Consider the following 17,131-nt stretch of genomic DNA (forward strand, 5'->3'; position numbering starts at 1 on the left):
TGTTTATCTCACAAAGAAGAATGTAATGCAGCGGAATTGATAGGCAAGAAAAAGAAAGAATACTCAAAGTATTACACAAGATTTTTATTCACTCACAAACTTAGTACAAGAAGAAACACTCAAACACTCTTAGAAGCTTTGTTGCTTTTTCTCGCTTCTCACTTGGCACTCTCACTTCTCACTACTTGCTCTCTTGGTTGTTACATAGCTTAGCACCTCACCTATTTATAGGCAAGGTTTGCTAAGTTTCCTTATTTCTAGATCTTTCTAGCTTTTCCTAATGTCCACACAATTTTACAAGATTCTAGGTCTTTCTACAAAAGACCGTAGATATTTTATGCATACATTCAACATACATGCTTTTTCTAGAATTCTCTAGCATTTGCATGAATCATTATTGAAACCGGTTTGTATGGATGGGTTGTATGTATGAGTTGTCATCCTCACCATAGCTTGTCATTCACCTTACATCAACCTTTATCCATAGCTTGTCATTCACCTTACATCAACCTTTCTTAGTTGCTTGTAAAAGCTTCTTTACTTGTAATTTAGTTTTTGCTTTTCCACTTGTTAGGGCAGATTTTAGGGATTGTGTTTGTGTAGTTATCCTACAATCTATTGTAGCTTTCTTTTGGCTCTCTATAAGAGTTGCTTCACTCTCCTGTAATCTTCATAATGAAATATACAACAAATATTGAAACCAAAGCTCAACATGGTATCAGAGCAGGAACCATAGGGTCCTGACTCTGTTTATTTTTTTTTTACTTCTTCATTTACTCATCATCGATAGAGATGGCAGAAGAAAATGTGTCTAGTGCCTACAATGCCTCATCCTCTTCCCCAAACTTAACCCAAGGGGTTGAGAACAATCTAAATCAACGACTCTGCTCGGTGTTACTGAACGAGTTCAACTACCTTCCTTGGTCAAGAGCTGTGTCATTTGCTTTAGGAGGAAGATCGAAGCTAGGGTTTATCAATGGAAGCTCTGAGCCCCCAAAATCCACTTCACCAACTTACGATGCATGGCATGCTACTGATCAGCTGGTTATGTCCTGGTTATGTATGGCAGCCAAAACAACTCAGTTCGCATCTTTTAACTGAAGAAGAGTGTGGCTAGTTTAAAGTAAGGTGATCACTTCTTTGTTCAACACCTTGGAAGTATGGAATCTATATGGAATGAACTCGATATGTATCGTTCACACACGATTGATTCCACTGTGCTACTGAAGAGGGCTGATGAAGACAAGGTGTTCAACTCTTAGCAAGCTTGGGAGCAAAGTATGAAGACCTACGTAGTCACTTGTTAATGACTCAAGAGCTGCCCTCTTTTACTAGTGTGTGTCATGTAGTCCAGAGAGAGGAAACTCGACGAAGAGTGATGAACGTTGAGCCCAAATCCAACTTTGAAGCTAGGGTTTTCACGACAAATCACAAAGCAACTGGTGATAGGGTGCTTGGCAAGAAAGCAGACTGGAAATGTTCTTATTGCAACATGAAGAGACATTTGAAGAAAAATGTTGGATTCTTCATCCGGAGTTAAAGCCTAAGTTTGATAGGGAAAGCAGGATGATCAAAGATGGGAAGGGTAGCATTTCATTCAGCTTGTTCCTCAACTGATGGGATGGCCAATTTCTCAACAAATCATGTGTCCTTGATCAACGAGTTTGCTGTTTTTCTTCAAAAGAAGTAAAGAAACACCAAACCTGATGAAATGACACCTTAAAGGCCTACTGCAATGCTAGGGAAATTTGCTGGATTCTTGGCTGACACGGAGAACACATCAAAAGGCAATATTCCAGGTATTATCAGTGCTATTTCCACTGCTCTTAATGCAAATGTTACACATGATTTTTGGATTATTGACTTTGGTGCCACTGATCATATAACTAATAAACCATTTAGTCTCCATGATTTTCAAAGAACTATTGATCCAATTCATGTATCTGTTGCAAATGGGAAAAGGGAACCTATTCTAGGGAAAGGAAAGATTAGATTGCTAAGTGAGCATACTGATTCCACTGCTCTCTATGTACATTCTTTTCCTTTTCAGCTCTTGTCAATAGGAAAAATCACAAAAACCTTAGACTGTCTTGCCATATTTTCCCCTCACAATGTTGTGTGTCAGGACCGAGTTACTCAGAAGAAGATTGGTGAAGGGTTCTTCTTGAATGGACTCTACTATCTCTCAAAGGAGTCCAATTTTGTCAAAAAGCTCAGTGTCAACTTAAGTTAAGTTTAGGAACACCAACTCTGGCATCAACGCCTTGCCCATCCCTCAGAACATGTGATGACCAAGTTGTTTCCCTTTTTTTGTAAAAACACACAGGAGTGTGAAACTTGTCAAATGTCAAAAGCCACTAGACTTCCTTTTGTTTCCTCTAATTCTAGAACTAGTAAACTTTTTGAGCTTGTTCACTCTGATATTTGGGGTCCTTCTCGTGTAGAATCCTTTGATGGGTATAGATATTATGTTACATTTATTGATGACTATTCTAGAGTAACCTGGTTGTATCTTTTAAAACTTAAAAGTGATTTGTTTGATGCTTTTAAGGACTTTCACAACCTAATCACCAATCAATTTTCATCTAAATTATATATGTTAAGATCAGATAATGGTACCGAGTACACTTCTAATAACATGAGTAATTACTTGAGTAATCATGGCATTTTGCATCAAACTAGCTGTGTTGGTACACCACAACAAAATGGTGTGGCAAAGAGAAAGAATCGAGACTTATTGGAGAATACTCGATCACTTATGATCCAAATGAATGTTCCTAAGAAATTTTGGTCTCAAGCCGTAATAGACTGCCAACTCGGGTGTTGAATACTAAATCTCCCTTTGAAGTCATGAAGGGCAGGCCTATAAACTTATCTCACCTCAGGACCTTTGGTTGTACCTGTTATGTGCACATTCAAGCTCTCCATCGTGACAAACTCGACCCTTGAGCTGCCAAATGTGTGTTTATGGGATACGCCAGTTCTCAAAAGGGTTACAAAGTGTACAACCCTAACACAGGGAAGCTGGCAGTCTCAAGAGATGTGCAATTTGATGAATATTCACCTTATTTCCACAACGGATTGGAGACTAATGCTAATATGGAAGATCTTATGGACCTATTTCCACTACCTATTCCAGCAGAAATTCATGAAGTCACTCCTGCTCATATCAACACTGATAATTCTCAACTTACAGAGAGTGTAATTGATGCAGTGCCAAGCTCCTCTGGACCATTAGAAGCTCAACCAAATCAGCAAACTATAAGTGCACCAAGAAGAAATCCTACACGAGATAGACATCCACCAGTGAGGTTATAAGAGTATGTTACTTACACTGCAAGACATCCTATCTCTGCATCCATTTCTTATCACATATTCTCATTTTCTCATACTTCTTTCCTTAACAAATTGTCCTACATTTTCGAACCAAGGAATTTTCATGAAGCCACATGCATGCCTAAGTGGCAAGATGCTATGACTAAAGAGCTTCAAGCTCTGAATGACAAACAGACATGAAGTGTGTTGGATCTTCCAAATGACAAGAAGGTCGTCGAAAGTAGGTGGATATATAAGACCAAATTCAACTTTAATGGAAGCATTAAAAGACACAAAGCACGGTTAGTAGCTCAAGGCTTTACTCAAACCTATGGCATTGACTATAAGGAGACCTTTGTTCCTGTTGCCAAAATGAACACAGTGAGGGTATTGTTGTCTGTGGCAGTCAATAATGCATGGCCTTTATTCCAAATGGATGTGAATAATGCATTTCTTCATGGGGATCTTGAAGATGAAGTGTACATGAAGTTGCCTTCTAGTCATCCAAGAGAAAATGAACCTAACAAGGTCTGCAGACTTCACAAAGCCATATATGGTCTCAAACAGTCGCCTCGAGCTTGCTATTCGAAGCTTAGTTCAGTCCTTGAAGCTGCAGGGTTCAAAAGGAGTCATGCTGACTCTTCTTTGTTTGTTCGAAGTAGTATTTCTGGCAAATTGGTTGTGCTTATATATGTTGACGACCTAATTATTACAGGTGACATTATAAGTGAAATCAAGATGCTTAAGCAGTCACTTCACTAAAAATTTGCCATTAAAGACTTGGAGCCATTGAAATACTTTCTTGGAATTGAGGTGGCTACCTCTTCAAAGGGATTGTTCTTGAATCAAAGAAAGTATGTTCTCGATCTTCTAGATGAAGCTAACTGATGGAATGTAAACCAGCTCGGAAACCCCTAGCTAGCAAACTTCAGTGGCATGAAAAAGGTGAACCTCTCTCGGACCCTAGTGTTTATCAGCGAATGGTTAGGAAACTTAATTATCTCACCATTACTAGGCTTGATATCTCATCTTCAGTTAGCCATTAAAGACTTGGGGCCCTTGAAATACTTTCTTGGAATTGAGGTGGCTACCTCTTCAAAGGGATTGTTCTTGAATCAAAGAAAGTATATTCTTGATCTTCTAGATGAAGCTAACATGATGGAATGTAAACCAGCTCAGACACCCCTAGCTAGCAAACTTCAGTGGCATTAAAAAGGTGAACCTCTCTCGGACCCTAGTGTTTATCAGCGAATGGTTGGGAAACTTATTTATCTCACAATTACTAGGCCTGATATCTCATATTCAGTTAGCCTAGCCAGTCAGTTCATGCACTCTCCTATTCTAATTCACTGGGAAATCGTCAAGAGAATACTTCGATATCTCAAGGGCTCAGTAGGAAAAGGGATAATTATGAAGAACAATAGATTAAATCACATATTGGCCTACAAAGATGTTGACTGGGCTGGAAATGTCCTTGATCGAAAATCCACAATAGGTTTTTGCACATTTTTTGGAGGGAAACTTGTCACTTGGAAGAGCAAGAAACAAATTGTTATTGCTTGATCTAGTGCCGAAGCTGAGTATAGGGCAATGGCAGCAACAACCTGTGAACTCATATGGTTGAAAGGTCTTCTTTCCGAGCTCGGATTCACAAGCATGACATCTATGTCCTTGTATTGTGATAACATAGCTGCCATGCACATTGCCTCCAATCCAGTATTCCATGAAAGGACCAAACATATTGAAGTTGACTGCCATTATATTCATGCTCAAGTTCAATCCAAGGTGATAGACACCGTGTTCACACGCAGCCACGATCAACTTGCTGATTTATTCACAAAAGCACTAGACTCTACTCAGTTTCAGCGTTTGTTGTGCAAGCTTGGATCAATCAATCCCCTTGATCTAGCTTGAGAGGGTGTATTGAAACCGGTTTGTATGGATGGGTTGTATGTATGAGTTGTCATCCTCACCATATCTTGTCATTCACCTTACATCAACCTTTCTTAGTTGCTTGTAAAAGCTTCTTTACTTGTAATTTGGTTTTTACTTTTCCACTTGTTAGGGCAGATTTTAGGGATTGTGTTTTTGTAGTTATCATACAATCTATTGTAGCTTTCTTTTGGCTCTCTATAAGAGTTACCTTTACTCTCTTGTAATCTTCGTAACGAAATATACAACAAATATTGAAACCAAAACTCAACAATCATCCATTGTGCTTGTGTTGCCTTTTTCAACATGGGCCGAATCCATTGTCTTAGGCCAAGACAAGATTACAATTTAACAGGCCTGCCCTGCCTAAAACAGTCATGTTTCACTGGGCTTACACATATTCACTAACTTATGCTATCCCCTGTCAACTAACCCTAGCCTCGGGCCTTTTGTTCTTCTAATGTAAGCTTAAAGGCTTCACACAAAAAATCAAGATCAAACTGGTAAACGCCCAGAGTATCCAGTACATTGGAGCACCAAAGAGAGTCCCCACAAATAAACAATAAGAAAGTTTGGCAAGTCTCTGTACAAAGTTGTTCTCTCTATAAACAAAGGTTAAGCTAGTATTAACGTCTTGTGGGTGTCAAGAATCAGAACTGAATGAACATATACCCTATTGTGTTGTAACATTATTACCCAACAAGGAACATTTGTGAGCAAAGCCAAATGCTCATAAGCATATACTTCTGTTCTACTCCATCTATATATTTAATGCTGGTCAAGATAAGCTAGAGCTCTAACTTTCATCGTTTCCTACTGTAACTACAAGGAAACATTGTAATGTTAGACTAAGTTAACAAGAGAAAAATTAATATTGTAAACTCCAACTACAACAAGGCCTGCGGTAACAAATTAATAAATTCGAATGCTGTTACCTTATCTTTAGAATCGACACAACCATCACCCTATTTATAGTCCCTAAAAGCACAACAATCTCATCCAACTCAAATTTAGTTAATCAGGTTTCAACAATGGCATCCAAAACTTCAAGTTTCAGATTCTTCTCACTAATAATTTTTTCATTTGCCATTATCCAAATGGCAATAGCTGGAGATCCGAACATTATTACTGACTTCATAGTGCCTTCAAATGCAAATGGAATTGTAGATGGAAACTTCTTTACATACACCGGCTTTCATGCCCTTGTTGAAGGAGACCCTTCCACAGCCTTCAAGGCTATGAAGGCATCCTTGGCTAAATTCCCTACTCTTAATGGGCAAAGTGTTCGTATGCCGCCCTTCAGTTTCCAAATGGCATTACCAACCCACCACACACTCATCTTTGCTCTGCCGAGCTACTTTTCCTCGATGGTGGTACCCTTGAAGTTGGTTTCGTTGACACCAAAAACAACCTCTTTACGCAGACGCTTCAGACACGTGATCTGTTTGTGTTTCCCAAGGGACTTGCGCACTTCCAGTACAATGCTGATGCAGAAAACCTAACCATAGCAATTTCTATTGATTTTTTGTTTCAATATTTGTTGTATATTTCATTACGAAGATTACAAGAGAGTGAAGGTAACTCTTATAGAGAGCCAAAAGAAAGCTACAATCGATTGTAGAATAACTACACAAACACAATCCCTAAAATCTACCCTAACAGGTGGAAAAGAAAAAACCAAATTACAAGTAAAGAAGCTTTTACAAGCAACTAAGAAAGGTTGATGTAAGGTGAATGACAAGATATGGTGAGGATGACAACTCATACATACAGCCCATCCATACAAACCGGTTTCAATACACCCCCTCAAGCTGGATCAAGGGGATTGATTGATCCAAGCTTGCACAACAAATGCTGAAACTGAGTAGAGTCTAGTGCTTTTGTGAATAAATCAGCAAGTTGATCGTGGCTGCATGTGAACATGATGTCTATCACCTTGGATTGAACTTGAGCATGAATATAATGGCAGTCAACTTCAATATGTTTGGTCCTTTCATGGAATACTGGATTGGAGGCAATGTGTATGGCAGCTGTGTTATCACAATACAAGGACATAGGTGCTATGCTTGTGAATCCGAGCTCGGAAAGAAGACCTTTCAACCATATAAGTTCACAGGTTGTTGCTGCCATTGCCCTATACTCGGCTTCGGCACTAGATCGAGCAATAACAGTTTTTTTCTTGCTCTTCCAAGTGACAAGGTTCCCTCCAACAAATGTGCAAAAACCTATTGTGGATTTTCGATCAAGGGCATTTCCAGCCCAGTCAGCATCTATGTAGGCCAAGATGTGATTTGATCCATTGCTCTTCATAATTATCCCCTTCCTACTGAGCCCTTGAGATATCGAAGTATTCTTTTGATGATTTCCCAGTGAACTAGAGTAGGAGAGTGCATGAACTGACTGGCTAGGCTAACTAAATATGAGATATCAGGCCTAATAATGGTGAGATAAATAAGTTTCCCAACCATTCATTGATAAACACTAGGGTCCGAGAGAGGTTCACCTTTTTCATGCCACTGAAGTTTGCTAGCTAGGGGTGTCCGAGCTGGTTTACATTCCATCATGTTAGCTTCATTTAGAAGATCGAGAACATACTTTCTTTGATTCAAGAACAATCCCTTTGAAGAGGTAGCCACCTCAATTCCAAGAAAGTATTTCAAGGGCCCCAAGTCTTTAATGGCAAATTTTTGGTGAAGTGACTGCTTAAGTGTCTTGATTTCACTTATATTGTCACCTATAATAATCAGGTTGTCAACATATATAAGCACAACCAATTTGCCAGCAATACTACTTCGAACAAACAAAGAAGAGTCAGCATGACTTCTTTTGAACCCTGCAGCTTCAAAGACTGAACTAAGCTTTGAATACCAAGCTTGAGGGGACTGTTTGAGACCATATATGGCTTTGTGAAGTCTGCAGACCTTGTTGGGTTCATTTGGAATAAGGGCCATGCATTATTGACTGCCACATGCAACAATACCCTCACTGAGTTCATTTTGGCAACAGGAGCAAAGGTCTCCTTATAGTCAATGCCATAGGTTTGAGTAAAGCCTTGAGCTACAAACCGTGGTTTGTGTCTTTCAATGCTTCCATTGGAGTTGAATTTGTTCTTATATATCCACCTACTTCCCACGACCTTTTTGCCATTTGGAAGATCCACCACACTCCATGTCTGATTGTCATTCAGAGCTTGAAGCTCTTTAGTCATAGCATCTTGCCACTCAAGCATGCATGTGGCTTCATGATAGGAGCATATTTATGCAACTTAGTTAGCTTGTTTCTTGGCATTTACTTACTTTAATTCTAGTTATTTTAGTACTTTAAGATATTTTCATGTGTTTGTAGGTTCAAATAACAAAGTTAGCAACAAAGTGCTATTTGGAGCATTTTGGAGCATTTTTGGGCCAATATTGGATAGTGCAAGCATGGAGACATGAGGATGGACATTTTTGAAGATTTGAAGGCTAAAAATCAGCATGTGTGTGTGCAAGTGTGCTGACCTACAACTCAAAACATTCACCCACTACACCTATTACATCCACTCATTACCAAACACTCATCCACTACACCCATTACATCCACTCATTACCAAACATCCACCCACTACACCCATTACATCCACTCATTACCACAACACTCACCCACTACACCCATTACATCCATTTATTACCAAACACTCATCCACTACACCTATTACATCCACTCATTACCAAACACTCATCCACTACACCCATTACATCCACTCATTACCAAACATCCACCCACTACACCCATTACATCCACTCATTACCACAACACTCACCCACTACACCCATTACATCCACTCATTACAACTCCATACACTCCTTTCCCTAGCCTATAAATACATCCACCCTTCACCATAATTGGGAGGAGATCTATCCAAAGACACTACATTCACATCTTACAACCTTCATCCAAACACTTCCATTCATCCTCACATCCATTCCTCCATACAAACAAACCTTCAAACACTCACCAACACCTTGTGCCGTAGCAAAGGAAGGGAAGGAAAGTGCTTGGATGTGCTTGCTGTCTAACTTGGATCGTTGGAGCGTTTAGGTGCTTTCTTTCTTTTGTTTTCAATGTCTAAATTTGTTTATCTTTGCTTTGTAAGTATGAGAAACTAAACCCCCCTTAGCTAGGGGGGAATTCGAAACCATGTTCATGCTTGCAATATGATTTGATTACTTTCAGTTGTGATTCATAAGTTGTGAATTCAATTTACTTATCCATTTGAATTAAAAACTGATTTGTGTATGTTGGTTGAGAGTGCACGCTTAATTTCCATGCATAAATATGATGCTAGGATATAAGGGAGTTTCACCTAATCGTTATGAACTTATATTCACAAGTAGTAAAGGTTGTTCGTCACAACCGTGTTAAGTAAATTCTTGGCATAAGTTTCATGCAATTCATAGTTACAAGTGTTTCGTCAATGCTTATGATTTTCATAGAACTTAATGATTCTTGCTTGTATCTATATTATGCAATTCATGTAGGGAACTTGTGGGGAATGCTTTGGGTTGTTGTATGCAATCATCCAATTCAATGAAATTAGGAAAATCTAAGGATTAATTTAAGCGTACCTGATTAATCTGGGGTGTTGAGGTTCATGGTTTATTGAAAAGCAACTGGAAATCGTTTTATATGCAAGTGTGTCATGTGTGGAGAAAGACCCTCTAGCTAGCCCATCATCCATAGTTTAACCCATCACCCATCAATTCACCTAAATTTGTCTAAAAACTGTTTAAATTATTCTTGCTTTGTTTTCCTTATTTTCGTCCAAAACCAAAATCCCCTTTATTTTATTAAAGTCATATTAGTTAGTACTTGTTTTAGATTGTGTTTTTAAGTATTTTAAGTCAAGATAAAATCAATTTTCGTCCAAACTTTGTGTTGGTGGCATAAACTGCCTTAGAGTTGTTTTTAGGCAGTTTTGAGTCTCTATAATCTATTTTGAGTCTTGTGGCTTTGTTTTGAGTCTTGTAAGTTTAATTTCATGCTTTTAAGTTTGTTTTCACATATTTAAGTCAGTTTCAAGTGTTTTAGCAATCCCTCCTAATCCCCGGCCTAGAACGATCCCTACTTGCATTTATACTACAATTTGACAACAAGAGGGTTTAATTTGTGTGTTAAGTTAATTTTCGCATCACTTCATGAAAATTCCTTGGTTCGAAAGTGTGGGACAATTTGTTAAGGAAAGAAGTATGAGAAGATGAGAATTTTTGATAAGAAATGGCTGCAGAGATAGGATGCCTTACAATGTAAGTAACATACTCTTGTAACCTCACTGGTGGATGTCTATCTCGTGTAGGATTTCTTCGTGGTGCACTTATAGCTTGCTGATTTGGTTGAGCTTCTGATGGTCCAGAGGAGCTTGGCACTGCATCAATTACACTCTCGGTGAGTTGAGAATTATCAGTGCTGATATGAGTAGTAGTGACTTCATGAATTTCTGCTGGAATAGGTAGTGGAAATAGGTCCATAAGATCTTCCATATTAGCATTAGTCTCCAACCCTTTGTGGAAATAAGGTGAATATTCATCAAATCGCACATCTCTAGAGACTGCCAGCTTCCCCGTGTTAGGGTTGTACACTTTTTAACCCTTTTGAGAACTGGCGTATCCCATAAACACACATTTGGCAGCTCGAGGATCGAGTTTGTCACGATGGAGAGCTTGAATGTGCACATAACAAGTACAACCAAAGGTCCTGAGGTGAGACAAGTTTATAGGCCTGCCCTTCATGACTTCAAAAGGAGATTTAGTATTCAACACCCGAGTTGGCAGTCTATTAATGATGTACGTGGCAGTGAGTAGGGCTTGAGATCAAAATTTCTTAGGAACATTCATTTGGATCATAAGTGATCGAGTCTCCTCCAATAAGTCTTGATTCTTTCTCTCTGCCACACCATTTTGTTGTGGTGTACCAACACAGATAGTTTGATGCAAAATGCCATGATTGCTCAAGTAATTACTCATGTTGTTGGTTGTTCCAAAATTTTGCAACAAGATAATATAAAACTGGGCAATGGAGGAATGGAGTTTGGCCATACAACCACTTTGATGTTATAAGCTGCAGACTGCAGGTAATTAACATTGATTAACAGGTAGCAATGGATGTTGTTAATTCAGCCCATACCTTGAACCAAAAAGGGTCTAACCAACAAAACAGAAAACAAAAAGGGACGTCAAAACATACATATACTGCTATTAATATTTATTTCTACGTAATATTAGTATTGGAGAAGTTAAGCAAGAGTTGTTATATTCTTGTTTCTATTCCAAGAAAAAAAAATACAAATTAACAACTGTGGAACCGCAGCTACGACAACGATTACATTGTAATCTTCATCTCCAGTTTGGCAAGTCTTTCTGTACAAAGCTGTTCTCGTTATACTTTTTCTATAAAGCAAAGGTTAAGCTGGAATTAACGTCTTGCGGGTGTCAACAATCAGAACTGAATGAACATATACCCTATTGTGTTGTAATATTATTACTCAACAAGGAACATTTTGTGAACAAAGGAAAATGCTCATAAGCATATACTTCTGTTCTACTCCATCTATATATTCAATGCTGCTCAAGATAAGCTAGAGCCCTAACTTTCATTGTTTCCTACTGTAACTACAAGGAAGCATCGTAATGTTCGACTAAGTTAACATGAAATAAATTAATATTGTAAACTGCAACTACAGCAAGGCTTGCAGCAACAAATTAATAAATTCGAATGCTGTTGTTGCCTTCTCTTTAGAATTGACACAACCATCACCCTATATATAGTCCCTAGAAGCACAAATATCTCATCCAACTCAAATTTAGTTAATCAGGTTTCAACAATGGCCTCCAGAACTTCCAGCCTCAAATTCTTCTCACTAATAATTTTCTCATTTGCCATTGTCCAAATAGCAATAGCGTGAGACCCGGACATTCTTACTGACTTCATAGTGCCTCCAAATGCAAATGGAACTGCAGATGGAAACTTCTTTACATACACCGGTTTTCGTGCCCTTGTTGAAGGAGACCCTCCCACAGCCTTCAAGGCCATGAAGGCATCCTTGGCTGAATTCCCTGCTCTTAATGGGCAGAGTGTTTCGTATGCCGTCCTTCAGTTCCCAAATGGCACTACCAACCCACCACACACTCATCCTCGCTCTGCTGAGCTACTTTTCCTTGTTGGTGGTACCCTTGAAGTTGGTTTCGTTGACACCAAAAACAACCTCTTTACGCAGACGCTTCAGACAGGTGATCTGTTTGTGTTTCCCAAGGGACTTGCGCACTTCCAGTACAATGCTGATGCAGAAAACCCAGCCATAGCAATTTCTGCATTTGGAAGTGCAAATGCAGGAACTGTATCAATCCCCTCCACCTTGTTCGCCACCGGCATCGACGACAATGTGTTGGCTATCTCCTTCAAGACTGATGTTGGCACCATTCAAAAGCTCAAGGCTGGTCTTGCTCCCAAGCCGTAAAGATAGTCACATAATCAGAGAATTGATCACCAGTATTACATTGTTTGTTGAATAATTACCAATAATGTGTTCAAAGGGTGTGCCATCAACCTGTATTACATTGTTTGCCGCAACTAATTTATTCTGGACTATATGAGAACATTTCCTTGATTATTTGTGGTGGATTAATTTGGTTTTGTATTAAATAATATTTTGATTTTACAATTCAGTATAAAGGTTAAGAAAAAGGCTTTTTTAACCTTAATCCTTGAAAAAGATAAAAATTAATAAAAACCTAGCGTCATATTCCATATTGGATATAGTCACTTTATGTGTCCTTAATTCAAATTTGGAGTTTTGAATGAGATTTTTTGAGTGCTAATAACAATTCCTTTATTGTATTATAATATTTAATTATAAAATATGAATGAAAAATAAGAGTCAGTCAAGTGTTAAAAGTTATGTATCAAAGGGTGCCACAAGGCGAGTCGTCCCCTTTAGGGCTGGTTTGGTATTGCTGTGCTTTGAAAAAATATTGCTTCTGCTATGCTATGAGAATAAGCTCATTTTTTCTACTTCACGTTTTCAGCTTTTTTTTTTCACCAAAAACTGTGAAAATAAACTATTTTTAAGTATTTACCAAACACCTTTTTTAACTCAGTTTTTTTTATACTCACTTTTTATAAAAGCATCTCAGTACCAAACCAGTACTTAGTGATGTGTCTATTAGAGGGTATTACTTAACTACCTAAACCCTAAACGATACATCTCTTCGGCAAACAATATACTTGAGTTTTATGAAAAAACTCAAAAACTATTGTCTTTTAAGATATAGAATGAAGAGAAGAGTTTTCTTCAAGGTCTTTTATTCTTTGTTAGTCAAATTCCGAGTTGTGTCTTGAGAGTACGGAATGTATGAAGTTCACCAGAGTCCGAAGATTGAAGTGTTTTGACTTCGGATTATAGATTGTTGAATCCTGGGAGATGAACGCCTGCTGAACTACAAGCACAAGAGTATGGACGAAATTCTGTCTTTAGGACATTGTATTTATGCAAGCCTCAATCTCTAAGTTTGTCAGTTTTTCTAACTTTCTCTTTAGTTGTTTATGTTAATCTTATATATAATTGATGTTGTGAATTTGTTTATTATCATTAGAATAATATTGTTATTTTTTCATATTCTCTAATATTGCTCCAACAACTAACATTAATTAACAGAGAGCAATGGATGTTGTGGATCCAGCCCATACCTTGAACCAAAAGGGGTTCTAACCAACAAAATAAACAACAAAAAGGGACGTCTAAGGATATATATTATATTTATTTCCATTTTAATATAAGTGTTGGAGAAGTTAAGCAAGAGTTGTAACGTTCTTGGTTCTATTCCAAGAAAAAAAAAGAAAAATAATACAAATTAACAACTGTGGAACCGCACCTACGACAACGATTACATTGTAATCTTCTTCTCCAGTTACCATCAGCGCGGCCTGCAGCAGTTACGCAGTCAAATCGTAAACCCTATAAATAGTGCCCTTTTATAGAGCCCCAATCATAGCAATAGCGTATCACATTTCTAAATACTAATCAAGTGTTTTCCAGCCATGGCATCAAGAACTCGCATGATCAAATTCCTCTCACTATTAATTTTTTCATTTGCCATTGTTCAAATGGCAAGTGCTGGAGACCCGACATTACACTGACTTCATAGTGCCTGCAAAAGCAAATGGAACAGTAGATGGAAACTTCTTCACATACACCGGGTTTAGGGTTCTTGTAGGAGGAGCTCCTCCCACAGCCTTCAAGGCTATGAAGGCATCTTTGGCTGAGTTCCCCACTCTTAACGGGCAGAGTGTTTCGTACGCTGTACTTCAATTCCCAAATGGCACTAGTGGCGAAGCCAGGATTTCTCGCGGAGGGGGGGTGTTGAACTTAAAAGAGTGCAAAGTTAAAGAAAAATCAACAACTAAGTCTTTTTATAAAGTAATGTCTTCCATAATTAATCAATACAAACAAATTACAATTGTTGTCGTCGAGGTTTCATGTCATGAAAACATCTTATAATAGGCTCATTATTAATAAAAGCAAATACATCTCTCTCAATGTAAACAACCATGCTATCACTCAACCATTGATCTCCCATTTTGTTATGTAATGGTGTTTTCACAATCTTCATAGCAAAAAAAGCTCTCTCCACTGAAGCGGTTGCAACCGGTAACACCAAAGCCAATGTAAGAAGCTTATACACTAACATATAGCTTTCACATCTTCCGGTCTTCACTAACTCTTTTGCAAGATCACTAATTCCTCTCAATGATGAAAACTCACTATGCATCTTCATATCATGAATGTAATTGTTAAGTTGAATTGGAAGATTCATGAGGTCCATACGATCAAAATCTTGAGGATAAAGTTGGGCTAAACGAACAATTTTTGCTTCGTCAAAAGATGCAAAATTATTCATTAAAACTCAAACATGTCGTACAAAGAAGCAACTCGGTGTTAACCTCATTGAAGTGATCATTCAATTCCTTTAGTTGCATATCAAGGACATAAAAATAGAGGTCCACACGATAGTAATGGAAGTTTGTGATTTTTGGAGCTTTACGCCTTGATTTTCCAGGTACGAAATGCAAATCCTCCATGTTAGGAACGATAATATCATGCTCCTCACAAAACCTTTCTACATCATGAAACAAGTCCCCAAAGTCATCATCTCTCAAGGATTGTAGTATTTGCTTGCATACTTCCACTAACGCCATCGCATTCACAATATCTTGATCTTTCTTTTGCAATGCTTGTGATAACTCATTTGTAATTCCCAATATAAGTCTCATCAAGAAAAGGTGAAATGTAAAATAAAAAATTTGTATGTCTTTGAATAACCTAGTTGCTTCACCGAGATTATCTTGGTTGCGATCACTTTTAATCCATTCAACCACCTCCACCACGGCTTCAAACATAACAATAATACTAATTATAGTACCATAATGCGAGTTCCACCATGTATCACATGGGCACATGAGACTACTTTCTTGATTTAACCCTTTACCCGTTTCAAGATTACCAAGATCAAGAGCTTTCTGAATTTGTTCTTGTTGTTTCTCTCTAAATGCATCACGACGCCGTTTTGGCCTGGACTTTAAAATAAAAAAAAAACCCTGCGTGCAGGGAACTGTGCAGGTTTCTGGTTTCAAAACCACTGCTGTGCCAGTTTCCGGGCGTTACTCCTGCCTTTGTTTTCTGGCGAGCAGAGGGGCGGCCGCCCCCCTTCGCTCCTATGTAGCTTCGCCCCTGCTACTAACCCAACACACACTCATCCTCGCTTTGCCGAGCTACTTTTCCTCATTGATGGTACCCTTGAAGTCGGTTTCGTTGACACCAAAAACAACCTCTTTACGCAAACACTTCAGACAGGTGATCTGTTTATGTTTCCCAAGGGACTTGCACACTTCCAGTACAATGTTGATGCCGAAAACCCGGCCCTAGCAATTTCTACATTTGGAAGTGCAAATGCAAGAACTGTATCATTCCCCTCCACCTTGTTCGCCACCGGCATTGACGACAATGTCTTGGATGTTCCCTTCAAGACCGATATGAGCACGATTCAAAAGCTCAAGGTTGGTCTTGCTCCCAAGCCATAAAGAAAGAATCACATAATCATAAAATTGGTGGCCAGTATTAATTACATTAATTATTTGTCGAATAATAACCAATAATGTGTTCAAAGGGTGTGCCATCAGCCTATACTACATTTTTTTTGCCACAATTAATTTATTCTCGACTATATCATAACATATTCCTTGATTCATTGTGGTGGATTAATACTTTGGTTCTGTATTCAATTTTTTTTTTAATTTTATTTTACAATTCAGTATAAAGGTAAAAAAAAAAAAAAAAAAAAAAAGAAAGAGGTGGTGCATGCAGTGGCAGACTAATCCAAGAAATTCTTAGAAAATGGTGAATACAATGCGTTATTTCTTGTATTCGATTTTACACCATTGGTCCGATCAATCGAGGCCATTGAATGAGTAGAGTTCTAGACCTTTGATAGAGTTGTTAAGGTAATTTCTTATCATTATTGAGAGATAATATTGTGGTTTTAATCATAATTATTCTCTCTTAATAGTATATTAAATTATTTTAAGTTTACTATTATCTAAGATCCCAGTCGGTTTGAGTGAAATGGAATAATGGGCATATGCCTTTGTCTTATTCATGTATTGATTTGGCCACGTGGAGTAATGCATAATTAGGAGATTGATTTGATAGGATCTGGCAATGCTGTGTGGAATGATAAGGCTGCAATTTAGATGGCACGGCATCAAATGATGATGCATGCAAGATCGGGTAATTATCATCACCAAGTATCCATGGTAAGATGCAAGTATTTTAATTAAATGGGATTATCACATC

At 38.1% G+C, this 17,131-nt stretch overlaps 3 pseudogenes; all 3 read left to right on the forward strand.

Moving 5' to 3' along the window:
- The first annotated feature begins 6,278 nt into the window (after positions 1-6,278).
- On the forward strand, positions 6,279-7,525 carry LOC103424103 (putative germin-like protein 9-2; annotated as a pseudogene).
- Positions 7,526-12,106: 4,581 nt separating this feature from the next.
- Positions 12,107-12,862, forward strand: LOC103453371 (germin-like protein 9-3; annotated as a pseudogene).
- Positions 12,863-14,319: 1,457 nt separating this feature from the next.
- LOC114819398 (germin-like protein 9-3) lies at positions 14,320-16,359 on the forward strand (annotated as a pseudogene).
- The last annotated feature ends 772 nt before the right edge of the window (positions 16,360-17,131 follow it).

Source organism: Malus domestica, chromosome 11 (assembly GCF_042453785.1).
Source record: "Malus domestica chromosome 11, GDT2T_hap1".
NCBI classification, from domain to species: Eukaryota; Viridiplantae; Streptophyta; class Magnoliopsida; order Rosales; family Rosaceae; genus Malus; species Malus domestica.